The sequence below is a fragment of the Dendrobates tinctorius genome, unplaced genomic scaffold, assembly GCF_039654945.1.
Source record: "Dendrobates tinctorius isolate UK_male_01 unplaced genomic scaffold, ASM3965494v1 ptg000214l, whole genome shotgun sequence".
In the NCBI taxonomy this organism is placed as follows: Eukaryota; Metazoa; Chordata; class Amphibia; order Anura; family Dendrobatidae; genus Dendrobates; species Dendrobates tinctorius.
The window spans coordinates 9873143-9889839 of NW_027361881.1; the positions used below are offsets into that span (position 1 = coordinate 9873143).

General features: G+C 43.2%; 1 protein-coding gene across 7 annotated transcripts in view; it reads right to left on the minus strand.

Annotated features, from left to right (window-relative positions):
* The window catches only part of ZNF536 (zinc finger protein 536), a 467918-nt gene that overhangs the window by 258602 nt on the left and 192619 nt on the right, over positions 1-16697 (minus strand). For all 7 annotated transcript variants that reach the window (XM_073555023.1, XM_073555025.1, XM_073555019.1 and 4 more), the window contains 2 exons: positions 12112-12171; positions 11587-11663 (listed from right to left, as the gene is read on the minus strand). The gene's annotated coding sequence lies outside the window, so the exon portion shown is untranslated. The remainder of the gene's footprint in view (positions 1-11586; positions 11664-12111; positions 12172-16697) is intronic.

Below are 16697 nucleotides of genomic sequence, written 5' to 3' on the forward strand. Positions count from 1 at the left end.
GCGCGGATTACCGCCCTTAGGTCTGCGGCATGATCCGGGGTTTCACCGCCGAGGACCTCCTGTATACAGGAGTCACACAATTTTTTCTCCCAGGGCGTTGGTAATGGTTTCCCACAGGTGGGGCATTCCCTGTTCTTGGTCTTTTCTTTCTTCTTTCCCTGATAAGGGAAAGAAGTCTATTACAATGGGGAACATTCACGAAGATCCACTTACCCCTCATGCGCGGTTGCAGGTACCGGTTCTGGAAGTGGATCCAAATCCCTCACTGGGCGATCCACGGCAGGTGACTTGCTCCTTGCAGTAGACTGTTGCGTGGAGTGGCTGCTGGACCTGCTCCCCCGTCCGTCTTTATCCTTTTGGCGGCGCTGGTGATGCTGCCTTTGTTGCTGCTGCTACTGCTGCTTAGGCTGCTGTAGCTGGTCGCTATCCATCGCGCCTGAACGCTTCCAGCTCTGAGGCTGCTTTAGCGTTCCCAATTGAATAAGCCGCCCTGGCGTCACCTGTCTTCCCGGCCTGCACCGCTCTTCCCCCGGGGAGTGCGTACTGCGCATGTGCCGACCGCGGGGACCCGGAAGTTCCTCATTCTACTTCCGGGGCAGCGCCATCTTGGTACACCTGTGTACCCAGCGCTGCCCCTATCCGGCGTCCCTCGGCCCCTACTCCTCCCGGAGCGGCGGCCCGGTCCTCCCCGCCCGCTCACCCTGGACAGCCCCTCAGCTGCAGCGGTGGCGGCTTCGGCAACCGACCCCGCCGCGACAGGGGCCTTCCCGCTGTCTGACCGCGGACGGGGCGGTCCCGGATCTTCAACTCCCGGTAAGCGCTGCGCTCTTGCTGCCGTGGTTCACCCGTCAAGGACAGGAACCCAACTGGGGGGCGGAGGAGAGGTGCCGCTCTTTTGTCTGTAGGTTCCTGTCCTTGATGGGCGGACCCCCTCTCTCCGTGGTGCTGTCATGGGTGAGGGAGAAAACTCCTTAGGCCCTTACAGACCACCAGACGAGCGGCCTCAGTTACGAGTCTGTCGATGTAGCGGCGGCTTCTTATTTACAGATTTCCTTACACCCATAGACAGTTTTGAATGCTAATGTGCGCGCTCCAATTAAGGAATGAAGAAAGCGCTATTTACCATGCTGAGATTTTCCAGCAAAACAGCAAAGACCTAAAGAGCCTGAAGCTTTTCAGGGAAGACCAGAGATTAAACAAACGTGGGCCGGTGAAGATCTGAGCGAGCGACACTCTCACAGGGAGGACAGGAAACAAAGGTGCAGTCAAGTTACATTACAAGACGATTCAGTGATATCGAAGCGCCAGCGCAAAAGGTTACATGACTGACTCTAGAGAAAACAGCTAGGAAAGGACCTGTCACCTTCTTGTTTTCAGGCCCCGAAATTCTGCATATTTCATAAGATATTTTACAGAGCGCCAGAACTCAGGATAGGAGAGCGGAGCATCCTCTCCTCCCAATCCCTAAATATGTGGTTTTGCAAACAATTTCAAACAGATCTGTGTGATTTTCCAGCCTGTAATACCTATGAGTGCATTAGAGAAGAAGCCATTTCAAAATGTGATCTCTCATTCAGAGGAATGGCTAGGTACGAGAGCCACAGTTACAGAGCAGGTCTCCGTTCTGGCTCATGGTCCTGAGTGATTGCTACGTCTATGATATCTAGGTACTCTTTGAGGGCAGTGGTGGTCTTTAAGAGGCAATCCCATTAAGAGCCCTTCATACTATGGCTACTTTTCCAAGGTGCCAAAATGGACAGCTCCTTGTGGGAATGAGGACACGGTCCACGGTCCCCCAATACGTCCTGAGTCATCAAATTTTTTTCAGCAGCCCATCAGTTGGCTAAAAGTAAAATAGTTGGCAGAGGGGGAAGTCCCAAACAAAGGACCCCCATTATGCTGTCCCTATGACCCAACAGAACATGTAATGATAAGCAATGTGAATGGAAGGGAGGCCAACAGTACTAAGCATATAGGGTAAATACCCATGTTGAATAGTCTCTTCCCATCAGTCACCATTTTCTTCAATTATTATCTAACAAACCATAGAGCCCAGACAGGAAAGTTTCATAAGCTCAGGCCAGCTCCATTCTCTCCTTGAGAACTAGATCATCACAGATAGAAATTGGCAGCAAACCCAAAGTTCCCTCACACCAACAATGGATGGAAATACAGTAGCGTGTTGACTTCCTTTCCTAAACACAAGGTAGTATGGTTAAAGCTTGGAACATCACAATGGACGATGAATTCTCTTTTTTGTCCAAGTTTATATAATGGCTGTAGATGTGACCCCAAGAAAGGACCAAGCAACCATACACCTCCTCAATGAGATGATCCAAACGTTTATCGCAACTGGAGGTGAAGGATTGTGCCATTTTTCCTTCACAGGTTTATTTTTGGTCCATTGCCGGGGAGCATGAATTGGAACAAGTAGGGGCTTTAGATTGAATTCTCACTCCCTTATACCAAATCTTTGTAGCAACATATGGATGTGAAACCTGGATGACAAAGAAACAAGACAAAAGAAGAATCAACGCCTCCGAAAGGTGGTGCTGGAGAAGGATCTTATCAATACCATGGATGACAAGAAAAACAAATCAATTTTGGAACAAATAAAGCCAAATGTGTCACTCGAAGCAAATATCACCAACCTTTGTCTTGCCTTCTTTAGACACATCATAACGAAGACAGCAATCACTGGAGAAGGCCATCATGGTCGCAGGAATAGAAGGAACAAAGTGAAGACCACCAGCAGTCTGATAGCTTGATATTATCAAGATAACGGCAGAGAAGACCCTGGTGGACCTATCTAGGCTTTCGCAAGATCGATCTTCCTACAGAGAGTTCATCCATCAAGTCGCCATGGCTCGAGATCGATCTGAAGGCCATTAATATTATATTAAGTCCCCCCTAAAGTATCAAATATAAATCTGAAGTTATGTCCTAAAACATCTAAAAAAAGAAAACCCACAGCGCTAACCATTCAGCGGGACGATACATCCCCCCGCTCTTCCTGCAGTATAAAGCAGGAGACATAACTTTCAACTCGCGAGTGTGGGGCGACAAACGGAGCTTCCTAGTGTTTTAAGTCGCTTCAAAGAGATAGCATTTATTTGTTGTTGATTTTAGAAGATGTTTTGGAGTGAATGCAAAACAGATAATTAATTATGTTGATTGCCGAATGCTGAATCACGTTCTAACATTACCTGAGAGAGGAAAACATCTTCTAGAGCCTAATATGTTTTCACCCTCAAGTACGAATCACGACAAGAAAAACCAAATTCTTTCCCAAACCCTGATTGATTTCCAAACGGGAATTAATAAAACAAAAACAAAAAAATACTACAAATAATAATAATTGGGAAGTGGAAGTTGAGGGAAGGCTCCTGTAATTGTACGTTGGGTGAAGCCAGGATTACATCTTATTGTTAATGTGCTTTGTGCTCCTTCCAGAAGGTATCCTGCATTGGTTGTTATGTTCTAATCCCGTAACTGCGATGTATAATATTTACATTTCTGTCTTCCTCCTATCACGGAAGGATGACCTACATATGTCACTTGAAGGAGAACGAGCGCTTTCTGAAAGCTATAATCAGCGTGCATTTAAGACAATAGCAAGACGGCAATAACAAACAGGGAGCCTTCATTTCCCATCTAAATGAGGGCTTCTCGACCCGAGCAGGTAAAGGGAAGCAGGGCCATTTTGTTGGTGGTACCGTGATGTCACCTTTAGGTTGCATTCAATTTTTGCTCCGACAGATGAGTTACTAGGACACGATCTAGCTGTAAGTGAGACGGGCGACGTCAGGGATTAGTGCAGAATATGACGGATACATTAACCGTTCCTGACTGATAGCAGCTGTTGGCTTCTTTAAGCTTCTTTGTTATGATATATTGTGTACATCTTACATCGCCCGGATATCTCTTACAGGCAACGTTCAGCTGCAAGCAAATAAGTCCTTGGTCAACCGACTAAATATGGCAGATGTTAAACATTGCTGACACCCGCCAAACCTAAACATCTCCTACATGTATCCATAGAGAGGTGTCACAACCTTTAGGGGTGATGTCACGATGACATCACTCTCCATATCAATTATGTCATGCATCTTGCAGAGAATGCCATTGTTCAGGTTGACAATGGTCTATGATAAATGACATACACCTTTTATAGCTTCAACCCAACACTTTTTTGGCCAACAGCTGTTACTCTCGCCCACCCATACACAAGAGTGCTTGGTTCTGCCATGTGTTCTCAGTAGGGAAAAGAAATAACGCTGCCAGACACCTTTAGTGGCATCTTTTCTCACCTGAGATGCCCAATCCTTCATTCCCTCAATCGTCAACAGACAGTAATGCAAGAATTGAGCAAAAACATTTGCAGAACCCTGGTCCACGTTGGTAGTCCAAGGTGGCTGTCCAGACCGAAGCCATGTGAACCTCTTCCCACCTGCCATCATCCCTGATGCCTCTTCTGATTAGTAGGTGTGGTGCAATGTCATTGTGACCGACCTACTAATCATAAAAGTCATCGGAGATGCTGGCAGGCATGATAATATCACAAGGCTCTGGTCCATTGACCATGAACTACCAATGTGGCCACTGGACCAGGGGTCCTGAGAATCATTTTGCTCAACTTTAGCCAAAATACATAAACATGGAGGGTTTTGATAACTTTTTTCCTAATGATTGTGGAGTCCTCGTAAGATGATCCTAAAACGGATAGTCCTGAAATTGTCAAATTTATTATGGGAAGATTTAATCCAAGACGAAGAGTCCAAAAGCATGATAATGGAGGTTAGAGGGTAAACAGTAGCCTAAACTGGTGGTCAACTATATTCTGGGACTTATTGGCACCATAACACTTTGTTAAGACTTAGACCAGTAATAGAAGTAGAGATAATATACTAAAAATGATGGAGCTGGGGTAGGTCAGGCCTGCGATCTTCCCCCGATACAATATATTTCAGTTTATGTTGCTCTGTAATGACAAGATTGCTCACTTGGCTCTACACACGTTGACGTTGGAGACCTTTGCATCTCACCCAAATTGCAATTGTGTCAAGGGGGTTATTCACAAAAGTGTGACAGTCATTAGCATTCTAAGCGACATTCATTTAAATGTCCATTAAACATCACTCACATCGTCCTCGGTCTGGAGGGTATCCCCCAGAGTGGCATGGCAGCCTCCCAAAGTGATCATAAATTCTCAGCTGACTTCGGTAAATCTTTCGTCTATATTTGGCAAGGTTTTGGATGTATGTCTGCAGAGAATTTAGAATGCATCTCGCTCTTCTTTGGTCTCTAAGTGACACTCGCCTGTGCATTGGTTGCCAGTATCCATTAACTAACGTGATGCCAAACCTTCTGGTATGAGAAGCTATGTGTACAGAGAATTAAGAGAATATGCCCTACTCAACTCAGGTGCCTCTATCTCCAGGACATATGCTATTCTCTATAATATACATCAAATGCTCAAGCTCCCTGTAATAAACTCCTTCAGGGGTGCTATATAGTCAAATTGGTTAAATATTTGGTTCTTCATCCTCTTTCTGGGTCTAAAAACAAGAAACTATGTAAGAAACCTATGGACAGTCACAGCTCAATCACTTCTAGAGACCTTCCTTCTACATTGTAATCAGTCCACCTTTCAAATTTTTGTTGCCTTTCTTCCACCTTTGACAAAATGTATGACAATATTGTTGGTGCCCCTCAAACCAGGTCCTCCTTTTGGCCCTCTTATGTTCCTGACCCCCTCACACAGGCAGACCCTTTTCTGATTCTAAGATGTCCATACACCTTCACTAGTTGTTGAATATTCCTTCCAATACCCATGCATGCTCGATTTGGCCAAGTGTGACTTCAATAAGAGTCACGTAAATTATGCAAGACGACTAATTTTTAAATTCAGCATATCCAATCCTTCTTTTACATGACATTGCTTGTTTGTTGGGTAGAAATGTGAGGTCCCCATACGAAAAAGACAGATGGCATGTCCTACCCAAGGTAATCGTTTTGGCCAATGTGCATGGGTAACTCTACTGCTAAAATCACTCCACCACCACCCTCCAAACAACTTTATTTTTCTAACATGGTAGCGACACAAGGAGAAAACCATGACCTGAAGCCCATTGAACACAATACCCATCCTTGGTTCATGTTGGTCACAAAAGATGAATCCTGGTCCTCAGGTCTTGACAGCTGTTGATATTGCCCCAATACAATACCACAGGGTCATCCACACTGTAAGCTCTAAACAATGAGACGGATGCCAAAATCATAACGGTCTAGTGAATAACAGGTTCAAAATGGCCGACTGCGAAGTGAAGACTGGCAAAAAGAACTGAACAATAACATCACAGTGTACAACGTATCATCACCATCTCAGTAAATTTGCTTCTTCTTTAAGATAAAAGAGAGCCGCTCGTGTTCCTCGCCTTTTTTTTCCACTCTCCATGCATATCCTCACCTTGAAATTAATCAAGTCCGAACATTGTCAATATCTGTTACAATGCACAGGCTATGCAGGCAATATTTATAGCTGAGGCAAAAAAATAATAAAATATATACTTGAGGTTAATAGATAAATTGATATGCGCATAGGAGACCATAAACAAAAGATACTAATATACGACACAAAGCTCAATACCGGCTCAATCAGAACATAAATATGGATTTGGAGATACAAATGGACTCTGGAAGCTAAATTCTAATCATGTCAGCGCTGTAATTTTAAAAATAAGAAATCGAAGAGGACGACAAAATAGGATTCATATGAATGTAGATTATTAAGAAAGGAGGAGGGGTGCTGCTAGATCACCAGTACTGCAGGAAATTTACACTTAAATATGCTAAAATTTGGTGTATGCAAGTTTACATCAATCATCGAACTGGCACCCAACGAACTTAGGTAAATAAATCGATTAGAAATTGATTTGTAAAAAAAAAAGAATGGACGGCTTTGAATTGTGGTGCTGGAGAAGCAAGTTATCACTACCATGGATAGCAAGAAGAAAAAATAAATCAATTTTGGAACAAATCAAGCCAAACATGTCACTCGAAGCAAGGATCACCAAGCTACCTACTTTGGACACATCATATGAAAAGAGAAATCACTGGAGAAGGACATCATAGTCAAAAAAATAGAAGGAACAAGGCTAAGGGGAAGATCAGAAACCAAATGGCTTGATACCATCAAGATAATGATGGAGAAGACCCTGGTGGACCTATCAAGGCTCGAACAATATCGATCTTCCTATAGAGTGCTCATCCATCAAGTCGCCATGTCTCGAGACCAAGCCGAAAGACGTTACATTCACTTTTATATATAGAGATTTATGTATGTGTGTGTGTGTGTATCACCAACCAATCAAGAAGCATCAGAGTGGGACACCAACCAATCACGAAGCATCAGAGTGGGACGCGGATGGAGAGCAGGGCTGAGGACGGATACAGCAGGACAGTGCATGGAGAGCAGGGCTGTGGAGGAAGAGTGTGGCTGTAGAGGGAGAGCGGGACACAGATGTAGAGAGCGGCTGCGGAGGGAAAGAACGGGACGGCGGGTGGAGAGCGGGGCTGTGGAAGGAGAGAGCGTGATGGCGGGTGGAGAGTGGGGCTGGTAAGGAAGAGAGTGGGACCCACAGTTAGGTACTATGCCTGGGCAACGCCAGGCTCTTCAGCTAGTAAATAAATAAATTAAAAAGTTGCTATGATAGATAGAAACTGGTAGTCTGGAGATCCAGCCCCTAACTTTAGGCTCATCAGACGAATCACCAGCTCTTCCTTCCGACCACCAGTGTATATTGCCACTATAAGACTAAGAAAATATTCAATTTGTGATGGGAGAGGTCTAAACATTATGTCCACTGACGGTCAAATTCAGCAGCCAAAGATAACCCACCATCATCCTGCATCATATCTGTACCCTGGGTATCATTATAGTTTTGCACATCAGTTGATGGACAATACTTTATTTACTTGCCCCCAAACCTTCAATATAAATCTCCGCTGTTCTGCAATGCCGCCCTAGGCAATTGCCAACCATCTACCCTGACTCTTGCCACCACTAATGCTATTTTTCACCATTCCATCTATACAGTTTTAGAGAATTCAACGGATCAACTAAAATAAGAGACGACTTGTATAGGTTTTAATATGTAATTACGTATAAATCCCCTTACGTAACAGTCAGGTGTCTGGATTAATATACTGATCCGTAGCAATGCAGACCTTACTGTTGAGATTACCCCCCTCCTACAATGGCAGCGAGGGCTGGCGATAGTAAACTTCATTACGTCTAAGCAGTAAGGATGGGGGGGGGGGGGAGCGCCACAAAACAGTAATCCTGTCCTTCAGCACAAATGTTATAGGAAGCTATGAATTCGGGAGATGTGAATGGGATGTTAGTACATGTTTTACTAAGGTATTATAATGGCAGCCTATTATTAGATCACATTAATCATTACTGTGCCAAAGGCACTGACAGGCTCGCTGAATACGATTGAAAGGGTTGTAATGGATATAAATTACCTATTGTGTGATAAAAGGATTTTTACTAAGAAGGTAAGAATAAAACAGCAAATTCAAGTCTGACTGCCGGAGAGGCAAAAAAAAAAGCCAAAAATAAAAGTAAGTCAGACTCAGGGAAATTCTCATCTTCGGGAGGTAAGCAGTTTTTTTTAAACAAGGTGGCCCATAAGACACATAAATTGTATACGATGCAAAATTAATTTCTTGATACATAATGCTATCAGGTTGGAGCAGCAGCGGCTTCTATCCAGGAAGTGATTTTCTAGACGGCAAAATCTCTTTAGCGCGGTGACATTCTGTGAAGTGACAGCACAAAACGCTCTCCCCGTTTCTGCCACCTACTCTGAAATCATTCCCGTGCTGGAGAGGGTATACATACGGCTCCCTCCCCGAAAGCCTTGATGGCAATCGTCTACAGGCTCGCTCCTTCTACGTTTCTCGGCTCGACAGAAATGTCTCGGCGGGGCTGACGTCTTCGGCTGGACATGTTAACTAGAGGACCCCAAGTAATGAGTCTGCAGATTGCGGCTTAACCTCATGTCAGGTGCACGGTGGTTGTCAGCTACAAGAGAGACTTCACCGGCGTGTTACAAAGGGCTGGATATGAGCACGTCTCACCGCTCCTTAGCTAAGTGCGCCCTATAAAAACTAACGACATGAAAGTACCCAAATGGCTACATACTAAAACGTACAGCAAGTACTTATCTCCCAACTGTCCTAGATCCAGTGGGGCATTCACAGATTTGGCAAGCTGTCCTGCAAGGTAAGGCTATGTCCCTGCTTCAAATTTATCTGCGCCGCCCTTGGGACGCAGATACAATTGAACGCAACGGTGGAGCAGTGAGCCATCAGCTCCCCGCTCCAGCATGCAGCCTGTACATGCCCTCTGCAACTCGAGGTAGTAGGTGAGATGACAACACTAGAGCCTCACACAGGATAGAAAGGCAGAGGTGTCCTCCGCTCATCATGGGAATGGGAAAAGATGAATATCTGTTCTCTTAGTTCTGGGTGGGACAGCAATGTGGGGCATCATAATGTATAAGGGGTACTCAGGGGGGCATCTTACTGTGAGGGGCACTGTGGAGGCTTCATAATGTATAAAGGGGACTTTGGAGGCATCTTACTGTGTGAGGGATACTGTGAAGACATCATAATGCAAACTATGGAGCATAATAAGGTATGACGGCTACTGTGAGGGCATCAATGTATAAGGGAGCACTTTTTGGGAAGTATACCAAGTGATGGACACTGTGGGGATATCCTACTGTGTGTGGGGCATCATACTGAGAGGGGCACCGTTTGAGCTATACACCTTGTGAGGGGCATCATACTGAGAGGGGCACTGTGTGAGCTATATACCTTGTGAGGGGCACCATACCTTTTGAGGGGCATTATATTCTGAGAGGGTCACTGGGTAGGCATCACGTTATTAAGGGCAATGTAGGGCATCATACTTGAAGACAGCACTGTAGAGGAATCATACTGTATGTGGGGCACTATAGGGGCATCAAAGTGTGGGTCCACAAGCGGAGATCATACTGTAAGATGGACAATGCAACGGCATCATAAAGTGTGGTGGGGCACAGGGGAGGCGGCATACTGTGAATGGGGCACCGTGTAGGCATCTAATGTGTGTAGGAGGATGCACTATGGTGACATCCTTATGTGTTGATGGTCATAACAAAAGGAATATTGTAGTTGGTGGGAATACTAAGGGGCTTCGCTAGGGGCAATATCTCTGTGCTTTGGAACACCAAAAGAATTGGGCAAGGTTAGATGTGTGGCTTAGTGAACGATAAATGCCACATTATGTGTTCATCTTTCCTGTCTTCCAAAGTCGTGAGGTATGCATCAAGTATACACTGCTAACACCCCCACCACCCAAAAACATGACACCTCCTGCAGATAAATATTGCAGCTGCACATGATAGTTTTGTTCAATGGGTACAAAAGTTCTTCTGCAATAGGAATTCTCCTGTCACTCCCACTGACAGGAAAACAGACAGGGAGCAGTGACGTACCCTGGGGAGTAAAATGTGATTTCTTTATAAGGGCACTGGCGGAGCTCCCCATCACAAGTGCTGATGGTAGTAATCGCTGTAATATTTTATTGAGGACCGGCTTGCTCCCCTGATTTGTCTCTTGTAATAATTATTTGGAAGAATATTTTCTAATAACTTGATTATGTATGGTTCCCTATATTTCTGCCTGTTATTCCACCTGGAAATGTGTAAACATGCATGTATGTATATACACAGCCCATAAGGTATTGGAGACCTTTTAGTTTTACACATACACGACTTCTGAGAAATACACCAAACTACTGACAGCAGCGGGCTTTGCGCATTACCAAAGTTTTTCGTAGCCCTGCCCCCAAGGAGCAGCTCATTCCCTGTTCTTGTTTTATGAATGTGTGTCTGGTCACCGGGAGGCTATTGAGATGCCAGGAAGATCTGACGACTCGTCCGAGACTCTAGAGGTATCCCTCTTGTTCTAGGAACCTGCTGGACATTTCTGAAGAGACCCAATAGTTTTTACAAGGAAATTTAAATTCTGGTGGATTTCGTGAGTGAAAAGATTTTAATATCTAAGGAAGTATGAATTGTACTTAGGATTCTGGGAAGTTTCTCATCTGGAAGTTTTCGAGAAGATCATAGTCTGTGTCCATACTTACGATGATTTTATGACACCGATCGTCCTCATTATAAATGGTAATACGCATATCATCTTAGAAGGAAAAACAAGAAGACGGGACAGGAGAGACCTAGAGGACCAGGAGCTGGATGATTTCTAGCCGTACAATGAGAAGAGATTGCTGAGGTGGCAGTGCTAATTGAGGATCAAGGGATGCCACCAGTAGAAGGATCTCTTATCTCTTGACAGGTGGGCGACTGATTTGCCGAGAAAATAAGATGCATGGAATGAAGGGAAGACTTAGCCAGGAAATAAATGTATCATATGTAAGCAGAATATTGCCGACTACATTCTAGGTTCAGCACAAGGCAGTAAGTAACGTAGTTGTCATGTGGACATCGGGATGAAATAATACAATCTTACCTGGCCTGTAAACTCAAACATTCAGATCCGTCTGTACGGGGAAGCGCTGAATGCCGAGGCGCTGTGGACAGTCATTACTGGAAGAGAGATGGAGAAACTGCACCATTATCAGTCATCCACTAGTAATACTACTTATCAATATATTTATTAAGAAGCACCAATTATACACAAACCCATCCAAAAAAAAGTAACACAGTAAATACTAGAGGGTGAGGGGAGGAGGAGGGGGATGCAGCTGCAGAAGACTCTCTCTTAGTGTCTTTAAGAGACTTATGCTGTGAGAGGGATGGAGAGGTCATGTTACAGTCTCTACACCTCCACAGGTCTACTGTGAGATTATATTGGTGGAGACTAAAGGGGGAAATTAGGAGACTTCTGATTGGCTCAGAGCACATATCGCAACTCTGACATCACTCCAAGATACATAAAGAGTCGAAAAGATTCTGAGTATAGAGGTGAACACATCGTGTATGACACTGAATAGCGAGGAGGGCTTACAAGTCACATACAATATTGGGGACCCACCTGTGGATCTTGCACTCAGAGGTCAGTTTGATGGAGGTACACACCGGACTGGAACTTGTTCTGTAAAATAAAGCACACAGGGATTATTATAATGTACAATTGTCAGTAAGAATGTAACAAAGGCCAGTTTCACACGTCCGACAGGTTGAGTACTGACTACTACGTCCAGATCAGCCACGGATCTTGACCTAAACTCAACAGCCTGATATCTGCGTATCCCTACCGACTCCATGAATGTGGGACGTGTGGCTTAACAATACTGTGGATCATTTTTGCATCCTTTCGTCTATGTATTTCTTATCTATTTACTTAACTTATTTCATATGTATCCATCTCATCTGTTTCCTGAATTAGGAGGCACTAAGTGCCTCATACCTCAGTAACAAACCTTGGGCTTTACTAATAGATATCCTGCCTGTCCATGTGTATGCTCACTTATAGATTAAAGCCTGGCTCACAGTCTTGTTCTAGAACATTCTTTCATATTTGATGTAATAGCTATGACTACATATTGTCACCAGCTCATATTTCTGGGGCACAGCGGGTCACCTGGGTGAATATTTTCTCCAGACATTCATGCCAGCCTTAGTTGGCACTAAATAAGAAATAAAGCCCATCAGCCGCGGGACCCCGGTGACCTCCAATTCTTCTCCTCTGCCATCATCTGGTGTGGTCAGGACGGAGAGTCCATTCTTCATTAGATGTGACCAGCTCTTGAAGCTATTTTAATTGACTTATAAAACATTCATAAAAGATCCATAGTTTCCAGGCATCATCTGTGACGGGCGAATATCACTATTTATATATCAGGATTGTTCCAGCGTCCAACAATTACTTAAGCATCAAAACAGGCGGAATATCCTTAGATCGAGGATCTAAACGTCTCTATCACACATAAATAACCAAATACTATCACCCAAAGCTACATAAAAAGTCATGAGTGATTACACAAAGTAGTACAAAAGGTCAAACCAATCAGCAATGTACCGGACACAGGACCATAATGCTTTATTGAACCTCAGAAGAAGCAGTTGGCGAAACACGTTATAGGTGTGTGTTGGTGGGTGAACCTATATACAATGTTTGGTTTCTTTACTTGATCTAATGTGCTGCATAAATTTACAAGGCTTATATATGCCTTTCTAATTGACATTTTTAGCCAGGTCCCGGTTTTCTTCTATATACATTTATATACATTTTGCCAGCAACCATACTTGCACTTTAGTGTTAGCTGCATTCATTGTTCATGGATGTACCTGCCTCTAATATTGGAGTCATTTACTGCGGCGTAATTGTGTCACCCGCCACTCGTAGTTGTCTTTGTGAATGTGTATTAGTTTTGTGTCTTCTACTATTTGTAAAAAAATAAATAATTTTTTTATTTTTATTTTTATCCTAGTAAAGAATTATGGTTTTATACTTTCTTTATAGCCATTCCCAATGTATTAATCCATCCACAAATCTGTGTCCATCTACTATGTATCTCACATTTATCTTATCAGATTTTCAATGATGTTCTAATCAGGGGACTGTGAGGACCATTGTAAAACCTTCAGCTTGCGCCTTTTGAGGTCGTTTATTGTGGACTTTGACTTGTGTTTAGGATCATCATTATCCTTTTGTAGAAGCCATCCTCTTTTCACCTTCAGCTTTTTTACAGATGGTGTTATGTTTTCATGAAGAATTTGTTGAAATGTCATTGAATCCATTCTTCCCTCTTCCTGTTCCCTGTGCCGGAGGCTGAAACACAACCCCAAAGCATGATTGAGCCATACCCATGCTTAACGGTTGAAGAGATGTTCTTTTCCTGAAATTCTGTGCCCTTTTTTCTCTACACATACCTTTGATCATTGTGGCCAAAGAGTTTTATTTTAACATCATCGGTCAACAGGACTTGTTACCAAAATGCATCAGGCTTGTTTAGATGTTCTTTTGCATACTTCTGATGCTGAATTTTACGGTGAGGACACAGGAGAGGTTTTCTTCTGATGACTCTTCCATGAAGGACAAATTTGTGTAGGTGTCTCTGAACAGTATAACAATGTACCACAACTACAGAGTCTGCTAAATTTTTCTGAAGGTCTTTCGGAGTCAAACGGGGGTTCTGATTTGCCTCTCTAGCAATCCTACAAACACAGCTCTCACTGAAATTTTACTTGGTCTTCCAAACAGATCTTATCTTGACCTCCAATGTTCCTGTTAATTGTAATTTATTAATCACATTTCGAACGGAGGAAAAGGCAACTTGAAAACGCTTTGCTATCGTCTTATAGCCTTCTTCTGCTTTGTGGACCTCCATCATTTTTATTTTCAGAGTGATAGGCAGCTGCTTAGAAGAACCCATGGCTGCTGTTTTTTTTGGGTTTTTTTGGCACAATGTTAGAGGAGGCTGGGTTTTTATAAAGCTGGATAATTTGCATCACCTGGCCTTTCCTAACGATAATAGTGAGCAAGCCATAACCTTAACAGGCTAATTAAGGTCTGAAACATTGGTCAAAGTTACAAGCACACAAATCTCCCAAAGAGTGCCCAAATTTCTGCATTGGCCCATTTTCCTTTTTGTAATTTAAAATATATTTTTTTTTTGCCTAAAATACAAGGGAAAAGTGTCATCTTTAGCTTTAGCCCTTTTAAAGATAATTTAATGTTCAACTTGCCTAACTTTTCACAACAGTAATTTTGACCAGGGGTGCCCAAACCTTTACATACCACTGTATCTATCTGATATCTATCTATCCTTGAGAAAGAGTCACACTATGAACCAAGCTGTCGCCACATGGGCTGTTCAAGTCCTATAATTTGCACTATTTTTGGAATGCTGCTTCCATTTTTTATTTTTTTTGTTTCTGCTAAGCTTTGCACCCCCATTTGCTCTCTTTTTTTATATATAAATATGCTGCTTTCACGTATCTATCCTATTGTATCCATCTCCCGTTCATCCATCCTATTATATCTGTATCTCTCCATCCATAGCAAACATCATTTTTCTGGACATCTGCATAAGAACTGGGGGAAAAATATTAAGAAATGACGGAGAATTAATGAACTGTGTGCAAATATTCAGCACATATTCTGACAACCATCATGCTACGGGCGGCACAGGTTGTGACTCCAGCGCCTGGGAGCCATTGTAATTACAAGCCTCCGTGCTAACGATAGAGAGAATCCATTTTCTAACCCAAAATCAAGAGTGAAACACTAGAGCAATCACCGGCTACAAAGACTGTGAACCCTTCTCCGCTGTCTGATTATGCAAAACTAAATAGACCTAAATAGACCCCAGCCTTCTGCAAATTATGTACAGTGTTCACTAAATTATGATGAAGCCTGTAATTTCACAGCAATGAGGAGGTTATTAATCCTTATCCGCGTGGACAATGATGTGAGGAATTCACTAGATTGTACAATTGGATCCATTAAAATAAAAAATAAAAAAAAAAATCCTCCCCAAAAAATCTGCAGGTCTTGTGGCAGCCGCGGCCAATTGACACAATTATAGGGATTCTTGTCCTGATGCATAATGTGCGCAGAATTCCCATGATTCCTTGCAGCTCGCGCTCAAGCAGGGAATTGCCGGTTAATGGGTTGGTGCAGGGAGAAAGCTTCTCTGGGCTGCGAAAGACTTCTCTGCCTTTTGTCTCATCTGATCACTTGCTCTAGAAATACCCAGATGGGCACTTCATGACCAGTCATGCTAATTTGCAGCTTCTTAAAGTACCATGTTAAATAACTCAATCCCCTAATTATGACAGCATGCTACTTTGGTTATGGGTCTCAGATCACTCACAACTAGTTCAACTCAGCCTTGGAATAAATCCACCGCTAAGTGTAACTTTTTAAGGAACGTCAAGGACTCATGTCCCGGGAAAGATTTCATGCCACCCCAGCAGAGATGTTTATGTCAAGAGGACAGAACGGACCAAAAAGTCCATCTACTTAGAAGAATCTGACCACATGTGGTCTTTAAGTGCCATTAAGTGACAATTTCTACTTCTGTATCCTATCCATGTTCCTTCTGGTCAAAATAATCTAAAAAAGCAAAGGTCGATGGATGACACCCCGTTTCCAAAATCAAGTCACAGCGTAACTTGAAGCTCATGGGTTCCAATGCAAAACCTCTAACAGGAACCCCAACAATCACGGGTCTGTAATAGTAATGGTCTTCTCATACAAGCCAGAGGGAGCCTTTAGTCTCCAAACTAAGGCCTCTCTAATTACGTGTCTCATCAAGATCAATATGGACACCAGCAGGACTCCCATAGAGTTGGCCGAAACATCTACCAGTTTGATGGACATTTTGCATGGGCCAACCTCACTTTTAACATATTGTTTTATAACTCCCAAAAATTGCCATCCATGAGTCAGAAAATAGGGAGACATCCCAGCAAATTTATCTTACTTGCCCCACAAAAAAGTCTTTTCTATTGAAGCTCAGAAGGTCTGCCAGTCAGGAGACATCTGTGCCAACTTATGACCCTTTAGATATTATTGGGGAACATATGCAAAAAAAGACCATGACATATAATCAGTGCACACTTGAATATCCATAAATGTTTAGATGCTATTTAGCCATTTCCCAATTTGTG